At 39.3% G+C, this 21096-nt stretch overlaps 1 protein-coding gene across 2 annotated transcripts in view; it reads right to left on the bottom strand.

The window, feature by feature from the left end:
- Positions 1-21096, bottom strand: part of LRRC8C (leucine rich repeat containing 8 VRAC subunit C) — a 78010-nt gene that overhangs the window by 46557 nt on the left and 10357 nt on the right. Inside the window, exon 1 of one of the 2 annotated variants that reach the window (XM_032867074.1) lies at positions 17344-17397. The exons of the other annotated variant lie outside the window; for it this stretch is intronic. The gene's annotated coding sequence lies outside the window, so the exon portion shown is untranslated. Of the gene's footprint in view, positions 1-17343; positions 17398-21096 lie in introns of those variants that run through there. 2 annotated transcript variants of the gene reach the window in all.

Raw genomic sequence — 21096 nt, 5'->3', positions numbered from 1 at the left:
CCCACACAGTGCCTTCACTCTCTTGTTAATTGGCTAAAGATGCCCCAAAGTTCTGGGTGGGGAGGCCATGTTTGGTACTGAATTCACGAAATGCTCACCACAAACAGTGAACATTGTTTGGAATCTCAGCAGATCAGTCATGCCCAGGGAGGGGCTGTTCAGTAACTTCCTGGGACTAAACACAGGTGGTTTATTATTATTATTTTTAAATTTTCTCCTTTTCTTAATTCCCTTGAATATATTCCTCTTCTTTCCTTTACTTTCTTCCCCCTTCCTTCCATCTTTTCTCCTTCCCTCCCTCTTTCAACATTTGTTATCCAACTACTGTATGTCAAGAACTGGGGATAAAAGATAAATAAGAAGCTATAGTCAAAGAGGTGGGCCACAGATCTGTTAAACTTTTCTCTTTGCTCCTCAGTTTTTTGCATGAATTCAAACTCAAAAGGTTTATGAGCCAGACCAGCACTGGGAAACATGCACGCCAGCTAGCCATTTAACTCCTGCAGGTATAGTGTGCCAAGGGACGTGCCACAGAAGGACAGAGATATAAAGCCAAACAGAAGATTGCCCTGGGATGAAGGAAAAACAAAAGCAGAAGTGAACAGAGGCCTTAACGTTTCACAATTTGAACTTAGAATAGAGTGGGACAGATTTTTTGATGAATCCCTTGCTATACAAACCCTTGCAACTTGCTATTCAAAACCCAAGACCCAAATAAATTTGGATAATGAAAAATAATATTTGTTCCATATTTTTATGTCTTTTTAAAAAGATTTATTTATTTTGGAGAGAGCACGTGCATGTGTGCATAGGGGGAGGGGTAGAGGGGGAGGGAGATAAGCAGATTCCCCACTGAGTGGGGAGCCTTGATGCAGGGCTTGAGTCCAGGACCTTGAGATCATGACCTGAAGTGAAATCAAGAGTCAGATACTGAACGGACTGAGCCACATAGACACCTCATCATGTCTTTTTTAGATCAAGGTATAATTGACATATAACACTGTATTTCTGTAGGTGTATACTATGATTTGATATATGTGTATATATTGTTAAATGATTACCCAGATCAGTTTAGTTAATATACACCAGCCACCTATAGTTAAAACTTTTTTCTTATGATGAGGACTTTTAAGATGGATTCTTTTAGCAAGTTTCAAATATATAATACAGTATTGTTAACTATAGTTTCCATGCTGTTCATTACATCCTCAAGACTTATTTTGTAACTGGAAGTTCATTTCTTTTGATCCCCTTCTCCCATTTTGCCTACCCTTGCCTCTGGTAACCACCCGTCTCTTCTTTGTATCTACAAATTTTGTTTTATTTTTTAAGATTTCTCATTTAAGTGAGATCACACAGTACTTGTCTTTCTCTGTCTTCCTAATTTCACATTACATAATGCCCTCAAGGTCCATGCATGTTCATAAATGGCAGAATTTTCTTCTTTTTATGGCTGAATAATATTCTACTGTACATAAATACACACACCACATTTGCTTTATGCACTGGCCCATCGATAGATGCTTAGGTTCTTTCCATGTTTTGACTATTGTAAACAATGCTGCAATGCACATGGTGGGTACTGCTATCTTTTCGAGTTAGTTTTTTTTGTTTGTTTGTTTCTTTCAGATAAATACCCGGAAGTGGAACTGCTGGATTATACAGTAGTTTTATTTTAATTTTTTCCGGAACCTCGTACTGTTTTCTCGTACTGTTTTCATTTGTGTCTACACCAATTTACATTTCTACCAATAGTGCACAAGGGTTCCCTTTTCTCTACATCTTCCCAACACTTGTTATTTCTTGTTGTTTTGATAGTAACTATTCTAACAAGTAAGTGGTTGATAGATAACAATAAGTGATATCTCATTGTGGTTTTGGTTTGCATTTCCCTGATGTTGAGCACTTTTCATATACTTGTTGCCCATTTGTATGTTTTCTTTGGAAAAAGAACTATTCAGATCCTCTGCCCATTTTTAATAGAACTGCTTTTTTTTCCACCTACTGAATTATATGAGTTCTTCACATATTTTAGATATTAATCCCTTATCAGAAATATGATTTGCAAGTATTTTCTCCTATTCCCTAGGTTGTCTTTTCATTTCATTGATGGTTTCCTTTCCCACATAGAAGCTTTTTAGGTTGATGTAGACTCCACTTGTTTATTTTTGCTTTTGGTGTCAAATCCAAAAAAATCTATTGCCAAGACTGATGTCAAGGAGCATATCCCCTATGTTTCTTCTAGGAGTTTTATGGCTTTAGCCTTACATTCAAGTCTTTAATCCATTTTGAGTTTACCTTTTTGTGGGGTATAAGGTAGTGGTCCAGTTTCATTCTTTTGCAGGTAACTGTCCAGTTTTCCCAACACCATTTATTGAAGAGCCTGTCTTTTCCCCATTGTATATTCACCCATTATTTCTTAATCTGGCATTTATTTTTTCCTCTGCTGAGAAGGTCCATAGCCCTTTTCTAATCCTCAGTAGGATCTGTAATTCCCCCATATACTTAACTCCTATACCAACACTACCTCAGCCATTGTGGCTACAGAAAAGCAGAAAACATCTGTGTAAAGAAAGTAGCAATGGGAATTAAACTAGAAAAGAAGTAAGAACATGAATGAGTCAGCATGAGGGTATAACAGCTTTAAAGGCATCAACTTCAAAGAGAAAATGAAATTATTTGGGTTGCCCTAGTAACACCAAGATAAAATGTGGAAGTGAAAATGCAAGATTTAACATTAAGAAAACCTCCTTTAGCACTAAGGTTTCTCACTCATGGAATGAGCTTTACCATGGCAACAGGCAAAAAACATGTAAACAGATTAAAGAAAGAGAATATCCAAGGGAGTAGAACCATAGTAATAAGGACTAAGCTAATCTAATAAACATTCTGTACCTTTCTTTTAACTTCCAGAATTAAACGGGGGGAAGGCAAAGGGTCTACAGGGATCAGATGAGACTTTCTTCGGTAATGTGTGATCTTAAATGACTTTAGAAGTTCAGCTTTATGTATTATTCCAACCCACTCCTTTTTCCCCAAATGGCATGGCACCTCCACACATTCTAGGGTGCTGGCTTTAGGAAAAGACAAAAGAAAGAAACAAATGTAAGGAATAGGTTACATTTTCCAAGCCCAAGCTCTGCATTTTGGGAGGTGATATGTCCCTAGTGATGAAGGAAAGAATAGACAGTCATTATTAATGTAGTACGAGGGTTTTAACATATTCCTCTAGAATTACAGAGATGAGGGGGCACAGCACGCAAGTCAAAGCACCTGAGTGTGAATCTTGGTTCTGCCTACTTGTGAGCTGGGTGACAATGAGCAGTTTTTACTTAATCTGTTTCTTCTTTAAAATGGAGAAAAGGATAGAATCTTTCTTCACAGGACTAATGGGAGAACTGCAGCAAACACTAATTGCAATACTAGAGCACTCAACATATGACAGCTACTATACTATCGATAAAGCTAGCAATCAAATATGTTAAGTGTGATAGGGTGTTTACTAGCAAGAATAAGAGTTCCTTGGTGTTTGGAGCCTTCAGTTCTAACTTGGGGTATCACACTACAGAGCAATTCTTTATAAAATCAGAAGAAACAAACTTTGAATCATTTTTGTTAGATGGAAAAAGAAAAGCATAATAGTAATGACTATTTAATATTTTTGTGTCTCCTAACTGCCAGGCGTTAAACACGCTTTCTGTGGGGCTTCCACATTAAACCCATGAGGTAGTATTATCTTTGCTCTACAGAAGAGGAAGTGTGCAAAGAGAGATTAAATAATTTCTCCAAAGTTTCAAAGACTGTTAATGGCATAGCAAAGCTTCCCACTTGGGTCTGTCAAATTCCAATGTCCAAGCTCATTGTAGTTCATTAGAGAAATTATTTCAGTCTCTAACAACTTCCTTTACGGGAAATTCAGCCGTGTCATCCATGGGCAACAACACCTATTTGAGGAGTTAGCTCTCTGAGGACTGAATTCAGGGCAATCATATTTGCAATTTGCTCACTCTAGTCTAAATTCTGGCACTGAGAAATAAATCCAGTCTGAGGTAAGATCTTCTTAAAGGTTATAAAGGGCTCAGCTTCTCTCTGGAAAGGAGGAACTGGTATGAGACTTATTATTCTATCATAAATAGCTAGAAAAACAGAATTTTACCAGAGGCACAGAGAGTCCTTAATATTATACTTTGGTTATACCTATTTTTCATTTGATACTAAACCCTTGGTTGGAGAAGGCCATACTCAAATTTAATACTGTTCCAATCTCTTTTTGGGGGAATCCCCATGTGATTTCCAGGAACTCAGAGTAGCAAAACAGCAAGAACCTTCTGTACTGAAAACTTGAATACTGGGAAATGTATACAAAATTAAAATAGAAGGACAGCGACTACTTACTTCCTTTTCATTGTTCTTTTTCAAATTAATTTTGGCCAACACACTTAACTCTTAACCATCTCTTGCCCCTAGAAAATTATCAGAATTTCCCTTCCCTGATGCCCCAGCAAAGTGTTTTGCTTTAGTACAGATATGCCCACAAAGGGGACTGGTTTTTCTACAAAATGGTTCTAATGTTCACCATCTTTTTAAAATTATGACTCTGCATTTTTGGCTTCCCCATACAGGTCCACAAAATTTCCAGAGGCAGGGAATAGAAAAATACTTCAGGTGGGAGTGACTGGGTGGTGCAGTCGGTTGAAAGTCCAACTCTTGGTTTGAGCTTGGGGTCGTGATTTCAGGGTCACGAGATCGAGCCCAGTGTAGGGTTCCCCGCTCAGTGTGGAGCTGGCTTAAGACTCTGTCTCTCTCACCCCCCTTCCACATCTCCCCTCCCTGGCTCTCTCTCAAATAAATAAACTTTACAAAAATACTTCAGGTGAATTTCATGTGAATACTCTCATGGGTACCTAAAGTCTCCTTCCAATCCCTGGGGCTATAGCCTTAGTTGTGCCAGCTAATTTTTGATGTTAAGATATATCCAAATATAGTGGACCACTCCAAAGTTGTAGCTCTTTTAGGGACACATCTGGCTTATGACATAGCTTCACATCAACTGAGTTCCAGGACGCACATTCCCTTAGCTTCAGTTTTCTTCACACCATCAAATAGTGCCCTGCAGATCCTTCCATTACTGGTAAGCTTTCTGCTTTATCTCACTTGCTTTGTCCCAGCTCTCCAAGTTTCCACTTTTTCCAGTTTTCCCCAATATAAGTAATCCTGATCAACCTGATGCATGAGATATGGGGTTTCAGAGAGGAAGATGACACCAAGATTTTTGACTTGCAAAAGAGAAAGGATAGGTTTGCCATCTGCTAAGAGGAGAGGGATGCCTCAGCAAGAGTGGGTTTGGGGAGTGATAAGCTTGGTTAGAGACCTGTTGAGTCTGAGCCACCTATCAGGGGCTCCACTCACAGCTGGATACAGTAGGCTGGAGCTAGGAAGATCTGGGCAGGAGATACAAATGTGGGAGTCATCACCCTACAGGAAGTAGGTAAAGCCATGGGGCAGGATGAAGTCACTTAGGAAGTGCATAGCGAGAGGAAAGCTGTCTAAGGACTTCCTGTAGCAAGGAGCATTTTCCCACCAGATGTGGGACTGAGTCACTCTCATTTCCTTACGTTTCTGTGCAAATGTCATATTATCAGATGCCTTCTCTGGTCACGCTATTTTATTTTATTTTAAGATTTATTTGAGACAGAGAAAGAGAGAGAGCACAAGTGAGTGCAAGTGGGATGGGCAGAGAGAGAATCTCAAGCAGACTCCCTGCTGAACATAGAGCTGCATGTGGGGCTCGATTCCATGACCCTGAGATCATGACCTGAGCTGAAATCAAGAGATACCCACTTAACCAACTGAGCCACCCATGTGCCTCTCTGGTCACCCTATTTAAAATATGAATACTAACTTGCTAGGGCCAGTAGCACACCAGTCCAGCATTCCCTTTTTCATTCTAAGGGACTTTTCTCAACAGCATTATCTTTGACAGATGTCCTACATATGCACTCCCTTGTTTACTTGTGTTGTCTGTCTCTTGAGTTATAAGCTCAGTTCTATAAGAAACAGGAACTTTATTTTGTTCATTCCTATCTCCCAGTGTGCAAAACAGTGCCTGGCACATAGAACGTACTCAATAAATAGTTATGGAATGAAAGACAAACATATACTTATTTTGAAATTCTCCCAGTGGTTAAAAATGTGTAACAGATATATTTCTGTGAATACCAGGATTTAGAGTTAAGTGCACTTAGTTTTGGGGAGGAGAACCCCAGATGGCTTACAACACACTGCATTTCTCATGCAACCTGCACTCCACATAGAGGCAAAGGGGATGCAAAGAATGCATCCAAAGCCCCCTGAGAGATTTATGAAGAGGCTGAAAAGGAGACTTTTTTTTTTTGTCTTGTTCAAGGAGTTGGGAGAAGGAAGATGGGAGTGGGAAAAGAGGTGTTCTCAGCCTGGTTTATTTTGAACCCAAGGTTCCTTTATAAAAATATTAGTAGGATTATGTTCTTTCCTCTATTCCCATTGCCTGCCTAAGCCACCTTCCAGGGACCTACCACGGAATCAGGTAAAGGCCACAAGAAAGGAAGAACAGGTGTTTACTAGGCAACAGCAATGCAACAGTGATCACTGATTATTTGTGTCAATATAGTCTGCTGGCAACAGAACCAGTAATGCCCGAGAGCAGGAAAAGGTGAGAAGTTAAGGTGGATCAAAAGTAGAACAAATCAGCAAATAAGCTGCTCTTTAAAAAAAACAACAGGATACTGAATTTGGGGTATTCAAGAGCCAGAAAGTTAATCTTTTCCTATAACTATAATGATTTGGGTCTGTTACTAGAGTTTGAGACTCTCTTAAGAGGAATGTGGAAAAACATCAGACACTTAAGAGCAACAAATTCTACAAATTCTATCCAGATCGAACTGTTTCTGACTCATCTCTGTTGCTATTACCCTGGTTCAAGCCATCATCTCTCAACTAGATTATTGCTATTAGAACAGATCTCCCTGCTTCTACCACTGACCCATGCAGATTAAGTCTCAACAGAGCGGCCAGATGATCGTATTAAAATGTTGGGCCAGACACTCTCCTAGATATCTCCTCTGCTCATCTCACTTAGAGGAAAAAAAAGCCATAAGCTTTACCAAAATTCTATAAGGCCCCATGCAGTCTACATCACTCCTCCCTCCAATATCAGTTTCCTAGCCCTCTCCTTCACTCTCACTTTGTTCCAGGGCACTGGTCCTTCTTACAGGTTCTTAAACATTCCAGGCTCACTCCTGCCTCAGGACATTTGCAGTACCCTCTGCCTGGAATTCTCCCCTTCATGATATCTGTCTGGTTCAATCCCTTGCTTTCTGAAGGCCTCGCTGAAACATATACAGATTCTAACCAGTTTTCACCATCTCTGTCACCAATGCTCTGGTCCAAGACTTTACCAGCTTTTGCTTGGATAACACGGCAAAGCTGATTTCATACCACAAACCACACCGAGCCCCAGCACTCTGTGCCTCCTGCCCTGCCTTATTTTTCTTTATAGCATTTAGTACCTTGAACACACCACATATTTTACCCATATATTCCTCTTCTGTTCCCTCTCACTTGAATGTAAGTCCCACAGGGGCAGGAATTTTTGCCTACTTTGGACACTCTTTTGTCTGTAACATCTAGGAGAGGGTCTGGCTCATATTTGTCATTCAATAGATATTTGCTAAGTGAAAAGGTAGTAGAAACAGAACCCATACAGGAATGTCATATACATTGAGATAAACAAAGGAATACAGACGTATAGCAGGTGAGTCAAGAACCTTTATTTAAGTGCATGGACAGACTAAGGTACCAGATACAAAATGCTTCAACTTTGGGTACAAAAATAGACTTCAAACCGCTAGGTGAGAAGTTTATGGTAGACAGGAAGAACCCGTTATTAAAAGACTGAATAGAAGGCTCTAGAACAAAACCTGTCAGTTGGTCGTGCCTTGGAAATGTGAAAAAATAGGCAAGACTCTCTATCTGAAGGCAGAACGCCAGCTGAGAAAAGCCCCCTGCCACTCCAGTCAGAGCCTAAGATAAATCTTTCCCTGGGAGCCAGAGTCACTTACGAAACGACAGAAAGTGGCATGTGTTTCCAAAGGGAAAACACGTGACCAGATAGGAAATTATGAACTGTCAATTGGAAAACCTGTTGACAGAATCTGGGCTGAGCCAGTCTTCTGAAACTTACTAGAACATCTTGGGGAAAACAAAACCCATGGTCGGTAGAGCTACCCAGGGCGGCTCTCACTGTTGGCTGCACACTGGGATGAGCTAGAAAGCGCTAAAAATACTGATGCTTGGGTCCAGGAAGTCAGAAGAGCTGGGGTGGCCCCTTGGCAGGACGTTTCTCAGGTGATTCTAACATGCAGCTGAGGTTGAGACCTATTTCCCTACAAACACCTTAATTCCTCTTCCTGTGATAAAACATTAGATGAAATCTGAAGGAAAAACCAGAGCTTCATCTGGGCCTATCAAAACAGAACTTGCTTATTTAGAAGGACTTCAGCACTCTATACATGTATATTTTATAGCTATAAGGAATAGGTTAATCACGTCTTCAGTTCCTGTGTACCTCTAACCCTCTCTTTCCCCAGAACAGCACTTCAAGACAGGTTCTCCCTGTGGCCCCCTTTCCATGCGAAATGCATGCTGCTGGAGGACATCTGCGAGGGTCTTCGACCATAAGGGCAGAGTCCTATTTTGGAAGCCTGTGGCTGAGTCTTTTCATATGCAGCCCAGGATCAACACTTTCCCTACCTGCTCTGTTCATCCTTCACTCCCCTCCCTGGGTTATTTACACACCATCTATTGCCCCTCCCACACGGGAACTCCATGTGGTTGGCTGTGTACCTAGCTAGGGTCTGGACCTTGGCATGTAACATAGGACTTCATCCCCAAAAGCTCTGCAAGGGCAGAGCATTGCTCACGTTGGCACTCTGAGCCTCTGCCCTAGTTTGAGCAGTCACGGTCGGACGTAGACAAGAAGCTCCACGCAGGCAGCAATGATTTACCCTTCCAGAACATTCTTGAAATGCAGACGATGCTTGTCAATGTTAGAACTGCAATCCATTTTAATTTTACAGTCATTTTATTTTAGAATGACAGTGAGTATTGAGCTTACTTAGCAAAGATCTCTTCACGTATAAAGGAAAACGCATTTCTAACACAACGTGACCTATGGTTGGCTGTGTACCCGGTCAGGGTCTGGACCTTGGCATGTAACATATTACTTCATCCCCACACATCCCCAGGCTCCAGGTATCGTGAGCCCACGCTTACAGAAGAGATCACGTCTGTGGAAGGTTTAAATGTCCTGCCCAGAGTCACACAATGGTAAGCAGAGAAGCCTGACTACAGCAAGCGAATCTGTTTTTACAGCCGGCTGTTCTCAGTCACTAAACCTAACATTCCACAGAGAATAGAAACAACAGAATTGAAGACTGAATTCCTTTGAGATTTAATTTAGGAAACCGTTAACAAGAAAGGGTGTTTTCCCTACAGAATTTCTTTAAAAAACGGGAGTGGTGCTACTTAAAATTTCCTATTAGCTTACATTATCATATTGGAGACGCTTTCTTTTAAATTTATATTATACTCAGGGGATAATACCTACTCTGTGTGTGTGTATTACACTAGTGTGTGTTTTCTTTTAAATTTCTGTTTGCTTTTCTATTGGCAGTGGCTCCTAACGCTCTGGCATTCAATCTCTTAGCTCTTCAGTCTCTTGGTCAAACACTTAATAACTGTAAAGAACTAAAAGGGTAGAATCTACTTCATCCAATAGCTAAATGAGAGTATGAAGAGTCCATTTTCCTGTGAGAAAACTGTCCATTTTCAGCATACTGAACGTCCATATTATTAACAAACATAGTTTATCACTTGATAATGAAGAATAAGATACAGGTTCAGTTTTTATACCAATTGCTTAGTTTTAGAAAGACAATGAAGGGGCACCTGCATGGCTCAGTCGTTTAAGCATTTGACTCTTGATTTCAGCTCAGGTCATGATCTCAAAGTCCTGATACTGAGCCCTGCCTCAGGCTCCACGCTCAGTGTGGAGTCTACTTGCGATTCTCTCTTTCCCTCTGCCTCTGCCCCTGCTCCTCACCCCACTCACGCTCTCTCTAAGTAAGTAAATAAATAAATAACATCTTAAAAAAAAAACGCAAGGAAGATTTCTTCAATCCTGTTCAGAGGTGATTCTAATATGAAAACAGCGATGGTGCTTAGGTAAAATCTTTTTTAAAGTGAGGACATAGTTGTCTATTTTTAAAATATTGTGTTTCTTTACCTTCCCCACTTCCACAAAATAAATGTCTTTGTTGGAGTACAAGATGTTGAGAGATGGGGAAGGACTATTTTATTTTAATTTTTTAAAAGATTTTATTTATTTATTTGCAAAAGAGAGAGCGAGCACAAGCAGGCAGAAGGGCAGAGGAAGAGGGAGAAGCAGACTTCCCACTGAGTGGGGAACCCAATGCCAGGCCTCCATCCCAGGACCCCAGGGATCATGACCTGAGCCAATGGCAGCTGCTTAACTGACTGAGCTACCCAGGCTCCCGGGAAGGACTATTTTTAAAATGTTATGGAGGTTACAAACTTTCTAACTCTTTTTCAGATTATATTCTAAAAACAAATATATTTTTACAACAGGCTTTGCTCCAGGTTTCCAAGCAAACACACCCAAATAGATTAATCAATCTATCAAAGCCTTAGGCTGTTTTCAGATGCTATACTTACACTACTTATGATGTCATGCAAATAATTTTGATTCAGTTTGTATATATCAACAGGAAGAGGTCTGGCAGAAACATAAAAATTCTAAGCAAACTAATTTTGAGACTCAAGCAATTCCATTACCAGAAATGTTAGTTAAGCCAAACAGTAGTGTGGCCAAAGCACATCAAGGAACACCACTGTTTTCAAGATTTGTGGTTTCTTCTTATAAGGGACCTATTCTGCTCGTATTTGGATGTGGCACAGGGGGGCTTTTGAAAAGCACGGTGTGTATTTCGATTACAAAAAAATCTCAATACAGCTGAGTCAGTGTAAAGATGCTCGAAGTCACACTCTCATGTTCCCAAGGTTCTCTATAAATATGTTTGTTGCTTGACATTGAGAACACACCTCGCCTCCCTTACACCATTTTTGGGTATGTATATAAAATATTCTAATGTGACATGGTCCTTTGTGTGTGGTTCCAGTTTGGGTCTAACGTTTTTTTTCTCTTCTATGGCAGAACGAATCCCCTGAAAATTTCTGCAGAGGCATGCTCTCATCAAATTCAGCATCCTTCTTCTAACCCCAGGGGCCGCTGCTTACTGAGCCCACAACCATCCTTAGGTGAACCTACAAAGAAAGGATGTGCTCCTACTTAGGACACTGGCATGAATTTCAGAGCATCTTAATATAAAATGTAAAGGTAGTTTGTGCAAATTTCCTTCTCTGTGAAGTGATTACAACTGTTGTGTGTATCTAGGGTGATCTAAAGTCCTTAGTCCCAAACAACTATATGCCCACAATAAAACTAATAAATGACACCCCTGTTATTAACCTTATATGTATATATTACAACACTGAACACTGACATTCCCAGAACACGAAGTTTAGTCATGAACAGCCACATTCATCTACAAAAATAAAAAGTCATCCCCACTCATCATTTTGTTCAACCTAATGTAGTGGTTACAATGCAAATTTTACAGCCAGAAGACCTGGGTTTAAAATTTAGCCCTGTGTCAACATCTTTAAATTATGCACAGTTTGAAAAGTGCCTGGCAGTAAATATGACAATTATCAACCTCATTATTTAATTAAGAAAATATGAGCTAGGCTTCTCTCTTTGGAAGATTTTGGGTCTTCAACAATCCTATTTACTGTATGTTTCTCTATATTTACTGCTTATGGAGAGGGTCCAAAAAGTACCCCAAAATTGTGGTGTCCTTCTTGAAATGTTTGTGAATTTTTTTCAAGATGGGCCAGTTTCCTCCAATCAACCATCCCAATTCCAAGTGTTACCTGTCCTTGTTGCATGGGTATATTGAAACAAACCCCATGAAAATGCCGCCCCGCCTCAATTCTTGAACCAGGTGTCTGCAAACCCTGAGGCCTCAGATGTGCAAATCTGCCAGGTCATACACAGCTTATTGGCTCCTGGAGCTTACTCACTCAGCACCAAGCATGTCCAGAGTATGACCTGGAGTTTTAGGAAACTCTTGAGTAGAAGGAAATTTTAAAGATAATGATAAAGTGATGGATGATAAGGTTAACCGAGCAGTTGACCTAAGGACAAATCCTTTCCCACTGCACACCGTCAGGTGCCTAGACCTGCTTCTGTGAAGAACACACAACTTCAGAAAGGCTATTCCTCTGACTACTGCCATCTACCAACATAGCTGCCTTTCTGGGGCCTATGGGATGGTCAACAATGTGTGCGCCTATGCTTTTTGTGCCTTCAGCTATAGGACAGCAATATCATGGTGGGAGAGAAGATCACTTATTGTCTCCCAACATCCAGTCTCTCCTTTTTACATGATAATAGGTAAGTACATGTGCCAATCCTCCAGGGGTGACCATGTGACTTAGTACTGGCCAGTGAAATAGAAAGAGAAAAAAATATAACCAACTCTGAGTTGTGCCCTTCAAGGCAAGGAGCATACACTCTAAGTATCCTCCTCCCCACTTGCGAGTTGGGAAGAAGGCTTCGTATTCATAATCTTCAATCAGACCAGTGAGGGATACATGATACCAATGCTGGAATGTCAAGACAAGGAGGCTGAACCTTGACATCATATACCCAGAGGATTATGTTCCCGCTGGTGTGAGAGAGAAAGAAAGAATGTCCTTTCTTATTTCAGTCACTGTTAGGGATGGAGAAAGCAGAGACTCTAAGAGTATTTGCAATAATATTCTAACTCTCTAGTCGCATGGGCCAGTGCTCACGGTGGAGGAGGTGAATGCATGCCAGATGGGGAGGATGAGAAGCCATGGGATACACATGGTAGATTTTATAGGCACACTGATGTTACTCAAAGATTTTGGATTAAAAGAAAGTATTATATTGAAACCAACAAGGGTGTAGTTAAATGTACTTTTTAAAATTAAAATACAAGATAGCAAATGAAAATTGGTCCTTCAACAGAATGCTTCTAGCTCTACTCTAGATTTCTGAAATAAGCTGAAATTCTGAAAGTCTGATTTCTGAAAATCTCTTCTATCCTGTGGGAGGCTCTGATGGAAAGTGTGAAGAGCGTTAGTTGTAGAAAGAACAGTAGGCTGGAAGTTCAAGTTTCAAGACCAAACTCCACCTCTGACCACACTATATTAGACAAGTCCTACAGGCCTGGTATTTTCTCATCAATAAAAAGAGTCTCACCCCTATGTGTCCAGTTAATATACACTATTATACACACACACACACACCTGGGTTGTGTATGGGATAAAGATGATGTAGACATGACCTTGAAAGGCAATGAGATGCTAGGTTATAATCCTGGAACAATGTTGTCTAAGTGGAAGCTTTCCTCAAAAGGCTGCTTACCATCTCAACAACCACTGGGAAGCTCTTCGGTGGATAAATTCTACAATTCACACAATACTCCCAAACAGCTTTCTATACTTCATTATTAAATGTGAAAACACTATTATAGATTACCAGCCATTTGGGGAATGCTTCCAACCTGAAATTCAGATATAAACACATAATCAAGAGTGAATGAATGCACAGAAAAACCAAAAGCAGGAGAAACACACAAACAGACCCCATTTAAATTAATAACTAATATTCTCAGGGTACTAGTAGAAGATATTGTGTCCATAAAACAAACATATCAGAAAAAACTTGGAAATTAAAAATAAGATAATTAAAAAGTCAATATATGGGTTAGATTATAATGCTGAAGAAATTCATCTTAAAGTCAAATAAAAAGGCAAAGGGGAAGAACAAATAGATATATAGATTCCAGATCTGACAGCTAAAAGACAGAAAGTTCATAGAGTAAAAAGATAAAATGAATGCAGAACCTACCAGGGAAACATTGCAAAATTTTCCCAAACTGCAGGATATGAGACTCAATATTAAAAAAGGCTGACCAAAGTGTCCAGCACAATGAATGGATATAAATACCTGTGCCATCATGAGGTTTCAGAACTCAGGGATAAAGAGGTGAATCCTAAAAGTCTCTGTGGGAGAGAAGTTAGAGGATACACACAAAGAAACAAAACCCAGACCAGCATGAGACTTTTCAGTGACAATACTACATACCAAAAGATAATGGTAAAAAAGAAAACCTTTAGAATTCTTAGTGAAAGTAATTGTTAATTTAGAGTTCAATATCCAGCCAAACTAACTTTCAAGTCTGAGAGTAGAATAAATAATAGATTTTTAACACTGAAAGGCTCAGAAAACTTACTTTTATGCATTCTTTCTTTAAAAGGTACTGAGGACAAAAACATACACATAGATCAATGGAATGGAATAGAGAACCCAGAAATGGACCCTCACTGCTACGGTCAACTAATCTTTGACAAAGCAGGAAAGAATGTCCAATGGAAAAAAGACAGTCTTCAACAAATGATGTTGGGAAAACTGGACAGTCACATACAGAAAAATGAAACTGGACCTTATCCTTACACCACACACAAAAATAGACTCAAAATGGATGAAGGACCTCAATGTGAGAAAGGAACCCATCATAATCCTTGAGGAGAACACAGCCAGCAACCTCTTTGACCTCATCCACAGCAACTTCTTCCTAGAAACATCACCAAAGGCAAGGGAAGCAAGGGCAAAAATGAACTATTGGGACTTCATCAAGATCAAAAGCTTTTGCACAGCAAAGGGAACAGTCAACAAAACCAAAATACAACTGACAGAATGAGAGAAGATATTTGCAAACAACATATCAGATAAAGTGCTAGTATCCAAAATCTATAAAGACCTTATCAAACTCAACACCCAAAGAACAAATAATCCAATCAAGAAATGGGCAGAGGAAACGAACAGACATTTCTGCAAAGAAGACATCCAGATGGCCAACAGACACATGAAAAAGTGCTCCACAACACTCGGCATCAAGGAAATACAAATCAAAACCACAATGAGATACCACCTAATGTCAGTCAGAATGGTAGTTAGGAAATGACAGATGCTGGCGAGGATGCAGAGAAAGGGAAACCCACTGTTGGTGGGAATGCAAGCTGGTGCAGCCAATCTGAAAAACAGCATGGAGGTTCCTCAAAAAGTTGAAAATAGAGCTACTGTATGACCCAGCAATTGCACTACTGGGTATTTACCCTAAAGATACAAATGTAGGGATTCAAAGGGGCATGTGCACCTGAATGGTTATAGCAGCAATGTCCACAATAGCCAAACTATGGGAAGAACCTAGATGTCCATCAACAGATGAATGGATAAAGAAGAGATGGTGTATATATACAATGGAATACTATGCAGCCATCAAAAGAAATGAAATCTTGTCTTTTGCAATGACATGGATGGAACTAGAGGGTATTATGCTTAGCAAAATAAGTCAATTAGAGAAAGACAATTATCATAAGATCTCCCTGATATGAGGAATTTGAGAGGCAACATGGGGAGTTTGGGGGGTAGAGAAGGAAAAAATGAAACAAGATGGGATTGGGAGGGAGACAAACCAGAAGAGACTCTTAATCTCACAAAACAAACTGAGGGTTGCCATGGGAGTGGGGTATGGAGAGGGTGGTTGTGTTATAGACATTGTGAAGGGTATGTGCTATGGTGAGTGCTGTGAAGTGTGTAAGCCTGACAATTCACAGGCCTGTATCCCTGGGGCAAATAATAAAGTATATGTTAATAAAAACAAACAAACAAATAAATGAATAAATAAAAATAAAATAAATAAAAAGTACTGAGGGATCTAAAGGCAATTTTTAAAAATCCTTCTAAATCCCAGCTTTAAATCTCCAGCTGCAGACTTCATATTTATAATTGGATGTTTAATAGATACTTCAAAATTATTAAGTCCAAATCAGAACTCTTCCTTTCACCCCCAAATCTGCTCTTCCTGCAATCTTCCACATTTCAGTTCTTCTGGTTCGAAACCTGGAATTTTGACTTTATTCTCTCACAACCAGGTCCATTCTGTCCACAAAGCCTACTGGGGTCAACCTTTACATTATCTCCAGAATAGGACTATTTCTTACTACATTGACTGCTACAACCCAAGCCACCAGTGGATATCTCGTGGTTTATTGCAACAGCTTCCTAACTAGTCCCTGCTTCCACTTGCCTCTTCTAGTCTGGTCCATTCTCTGCCTCTTTTTCTCAAAGGGTGCCTTTTCAGGGGACCAGTAAGGTGACTACTACACATTATTTGCCTTTTAATTCTCATTTTCTCCTGAGTATACAGTGGAGTTTTCTAGAAGCTACATGACATCTGACAGTGTAGAGGCTGAACAGACCCTGATGAAACTATAAAAACGTAAACAATGTTATTACCTATTTTTTGGAAGAAGATACAGTTATTTTCATTAAAATACATTATCTGTGTTAACTTGTGGTGGCTTCATTATTGTCATTTTAAAATAAATACTTAGTTTTAAATTCCTAATATGGTGAAATATCTACAGATATAAGACACACAAAGCTCTTTTGGGGTCTTCAATAATTTTGTAAGAGTGAAGGGCCCCAAGGCCAAAAAAAATTGGCTAAGGGCTTCTCTACACTGCAGCCAGAATGATCTTTTGAAAAGTTAAGTTAGATTTTCCCTCTCATTTGTTCGCCATCCTCTAACAGCTCCTCAGTTCACTCAGACTGGAAGTGGACAAAAATAAAATCTTTTAAAAAGGGTAGGGGGGCACCTGGCTGCCTCAATCAGTAGAGCATTTGACTTTTGATCTCTGGGTTGTGAGTTCGAGCCTCACATTGAGTGTTGAGATTACCTAAAAATAAACTCTTATTTAAAAAAAAAAAAAAAAAGTGGGCAAGACACTCATGAGCCTACAATATCCTCTCTCTCTCTCTTTTTTTTCTTTTTACAATATCCTCTCTTAATTACTGCTATTCTCCCCCTCAGTGCCCTTCCCTCACCCTGACCCTCTTACTGTTCTTCATCATGCCAAGGATACACCTTTAGATTCACTATTCCCTCTGCCTGGATTGCTCTTTCTTCTGATAGGGATGGCTCTCTCCCTGAGTTCAGGTCTTTGCCTTCTAAGCCATATTTTTCATTGGTTCTCTTTCCAGATATTTAAAATACTTGCAAATATTTCCTTGTCCCCTGTGGCAGTGCTACCCCTTACCTTTGCCACTCATATATTTGTTTACCTTACCCTCTCCAGCACAGAGTAAGTCCTCAGGGACAATGCTGGTTTTAATCTCCTCAAAGGATAGCAGACCTGATGACTTGTATCCAGTATGGTCTTAAATGAAAAATACATGAACTCAAGGGGTTATCTGACTAAGCCTTTAGGCAAGACCATATTCGACCCATGGCAGAGAGCCCCAACTCTACTCTATTTTTAAAGTGTCTTAAAGACCCAGGCTCTATGAAAATTTGTGTAAAGGATGATGTCTTGATGTCATCTTCATGCTGCAAGTTAATTTTTTTTACCTCTTTTCTTTTTTTATTTTAAGATTTATTTGTTTTAGAAAGAGAGAGCATGAGTGGGACGTGCAGAGGGAATGGGAGAGAGAATCTCCAGTAGACTCCATGCTCAGCACGGAGCTCAGTGTAGGGCTCAATCTTACAACCCTGAGATCATAACTCAAGCTGAAACCAAGAATCAGAAGCTTAACTGACTGTGCCACCCACGTGCCCTAAATTTTTACCTCTTTTAAGAAGAGATGTATAATTGCTCTTCATGTTCAGTTGGAGTCCCCTTTATACCAGTGGAAGTAATTGTTAGATTTCTCCTTGTCATCCTCATCTTAGCTGGAACATCCAATTCCTTTCATTTTTTCCACATAGATTCAGTTTTTCAATGCTTTAATCCTCTTTGTGATGGTCTTCTGACTCCCTTCCAAATTTTTCATCTTCCTATTTATTTATGTAGCCCTAAATTAAACTGTAAGAGTTAGTGTGGCGTCAAAGGTTCCTAGAGCCTACTTTTCTTTTACTGCATCCCAGTGTATGCTTTTAAAATACACAATACATTGCCTTGTAAAAGAAAAACTGTTCCTAATCTGTTTCTATGATATAAATTGCAACCTCTTTCCAGAAAGAAATGTGCTCTCAATACAACCTCAAGTAACTGATTCTCATGAACTTTAATGACATTAAGACTTGTTCTGGGAAGTTACCACCCACACAGTTGACCAACTGTCAACCAAGTTTAGTGCCCTTTAACAAATATTATTTTCTTTTGATGTTAAATCTAATGCTTTTCTAACCATTCTGTTTTCCCACAAAATGTCCCTATCAAGAGCAAATCTTTAAATTAGCCAATGAGAAAGCTTTTCTTTTACAGGAAGTTGGTTATAGAACTTTGATACATACTAACAACAAAGTTGTATTTTTTTTTTAAAGTGCAGGTATAAGTATCTTGTTCTAAAAAGGGAGAGATAGTAAATATTTAGGATTTACAGGTCACATATAGTCTATGTTGCATATTCTTTTAAAAAAAAATTTAAACAACCCTTCACAAACGTAAAACCAATTTCAGCAAGTGGGCCAGATAAAAAACAGGTTGCAGACCCAAACTATGTGGATCAGTTTGCCAATGCCTAGTGTAATGATTCTTGAAGGTTCAATGGAGACTCACTCAGCTCAGAAGAGGCAGAGCTGCAAGTGGCCTCTGGATTAAGAGACTTCATGACATGCATGCTATTGACATGCTTTGTGTTTCTCTTCCTGAGCCTTGGAGTTTTTGCTGGTTTATGGCAATTTGAGCACTTGAATGCCCAAGTCTACTGACCATCTGAATGGATTCTCATTCTACTGGGCTTAGATGACTTGCCATCCAAGTTGAGAGCTTGGAGAGCAGTCTAGGCCCTATGAAGTGGTTGAACATGGGGTTGAAGTTCAAATAGAACTCCTTCCCAGAACGAGGTTAAAGAGGTTCACTGACATCTGAGAGACATAAAGGACTCCCAAGGAGTCAAGTGTAGTACCCAAAGTTTCTGTCCCATGTTTTAAGGATTTCCATGGCTAGCGTTTTGTATTTGACACATTCCATGGCTAAATGTCTGTTACTTTACTAAGAAACAGTCAAAGCCCTTAAAAAGAAAATTTAGGGTGAGCAAAAGTATGCATTATTAAGAAAAAAGTACCAAAACTTGGAAACGAGACAAAGGGAAGGCAGTACACCATTTTGATGTAATACTAAAGACCTGTTTGATAGGCTCACCCAAAAATTTAGAGAAATATAACTTTCTTGGACTTGCTAAATATTGCTGATTAAATTCCAGACTTGTAGATTTTTTCCCAGTATAAAAGAAAATCCCAAATATTGTTTATTTTTCATGGCCCTGAAGGACATTACCTAGTTTTTCTATCTCATCTAGCAATGTTATTCTAAGATTCTTTTTTCAGATAGTTCCTTGAATGCTCTTTGAACCAGATGGATTCTTTATTAAGAGCTTGAATAAATCCTTAACATGTTCATTCTATATTAAGAGTCACATTCAACTTTTTGAAAATTATCCTTTGACAACATTCATAGAAGTCTTAAGTTTTCTGTGTTTTGCTTGAGGTCGGAATGTGCAGATATTTGCATCTGTCTAACAGTGAAAATTGTACATAGGAATTTTTTTTCAGAGGTTTTCTGTTCATTCGCTTGTGTTTGGAAGCAGTTATTTATAGTATTCTGTTTTTATGGTGAGTGAGTCCCTTGAGCCCCTACTAGACCTTTAGCTTCCTTCCCACTTGCTAGGACACCTCTAAGAATGAAGGTTAAGTGGTTGCAGGAGTTTGTCTCTTGTGTGTTAGGAGAATACTTCCTTAAACAAACAGATTCACTTTGAAAAGAAGGGAAAAGGGAAATCTGTCTAGGTGATTTTACAAGGGTGTGGGGAGAAAGGGTTAAGGGAAATTTCTGCCAGCTCTTGGTCTGACAGTGAATTAGAAGAATAGTGTGAAATAGACTGAAACAGATCCAATTTATCAAGACAGCCTCTCTATCACCATCCCAGGCAAAAGAGCAGTATCTGAAAGAAATTTTAACCAATAAGAAAAATTTTAATTTTATAGGTGACTTTACCCCTTTCCAGAGGGAAATTAACAAGACAGTAGACTTTCAAATGAATGGAGTTCACATTTTCTAGGCAGAAGCTAATACACACTTATTTCTAGAGTAAGGGGTATGAAAAATATCCCTCCTACACCATACAACAAAAAGGGGGAAAATGCACAGAAGTTTGGCATTAACCGGTGGTGTTCAGTTCCTAAGGATCAGGGATCCAAAAATATAAAAATAGCTATAGAGTTAGCCCTCAGTCGTGCTTTCTATATTTCTTTTTTCTTTCCTAAGATTTTATTTATTTTAGAGAAAGATGGAGAACATGAGCAGGGGGCGGGGTAGAGAGAATCCCAAGCAGACTCTCTTCTGAGCACAGAGCCCAATGTGGGGCTTGATCCCAGGACCATGAGACTGTGATCTGAGCCAGAATCAAGAGTTGGATGCTCAACCAGCTGAGCCACATAGGTGCCTCCTTTTCTATATTTCTTAACCAGAATTTTTAATCCAAAATTTAAAGAGAGCTAGCGGTGCTTTAATAGTACTTTGCAAACTGTGGTTGAAGTATACTAAAATTCAAAGTTCAATGGATATTCCTAAAGATGAATACTTGGACAAGTTAAACTATTTTTTTAAATGAAAATTAGTGAGTTTAATATCTCAGCCCTGATTTTATTCTAGTTTGGGACATGATGCAAAAATTATACCTCATTTACATCAAACTCACCTCAAAATTTGAAACACAAAGTTATACATGACCCAGCAATTCCATTTCTACATAAATCTATCCAACAGAGAAATGAAAACATATGTCCACCCAAAAACTTGTATTCAAACATTCATGAGACCATTATTCCTTATAACAACCTAAACATTCATCAACTGATAAATGGGTAAAGAAAATATGGT

Source organism: Lontra canadensis, unplaced genomic scaffold (genome assembly GCF_010015895.1).
Source record: "Lontra canadensis isolate GAN:19392208 unplaced genomic scaffold, GSC_riverotter_1.0 scaffold33, whole genome shotgun sequence".
Lineage (NCBI taxonomy): Eukaryota > Metazoa > Chordata > Mammalia > Carnivora > Mustelidae > Lontra > Lontra canadensis.
Note: the sequence above shows the minus strand (reverse complement) of the source record. Positions and strands in the feature narration are given on the sequence as shown.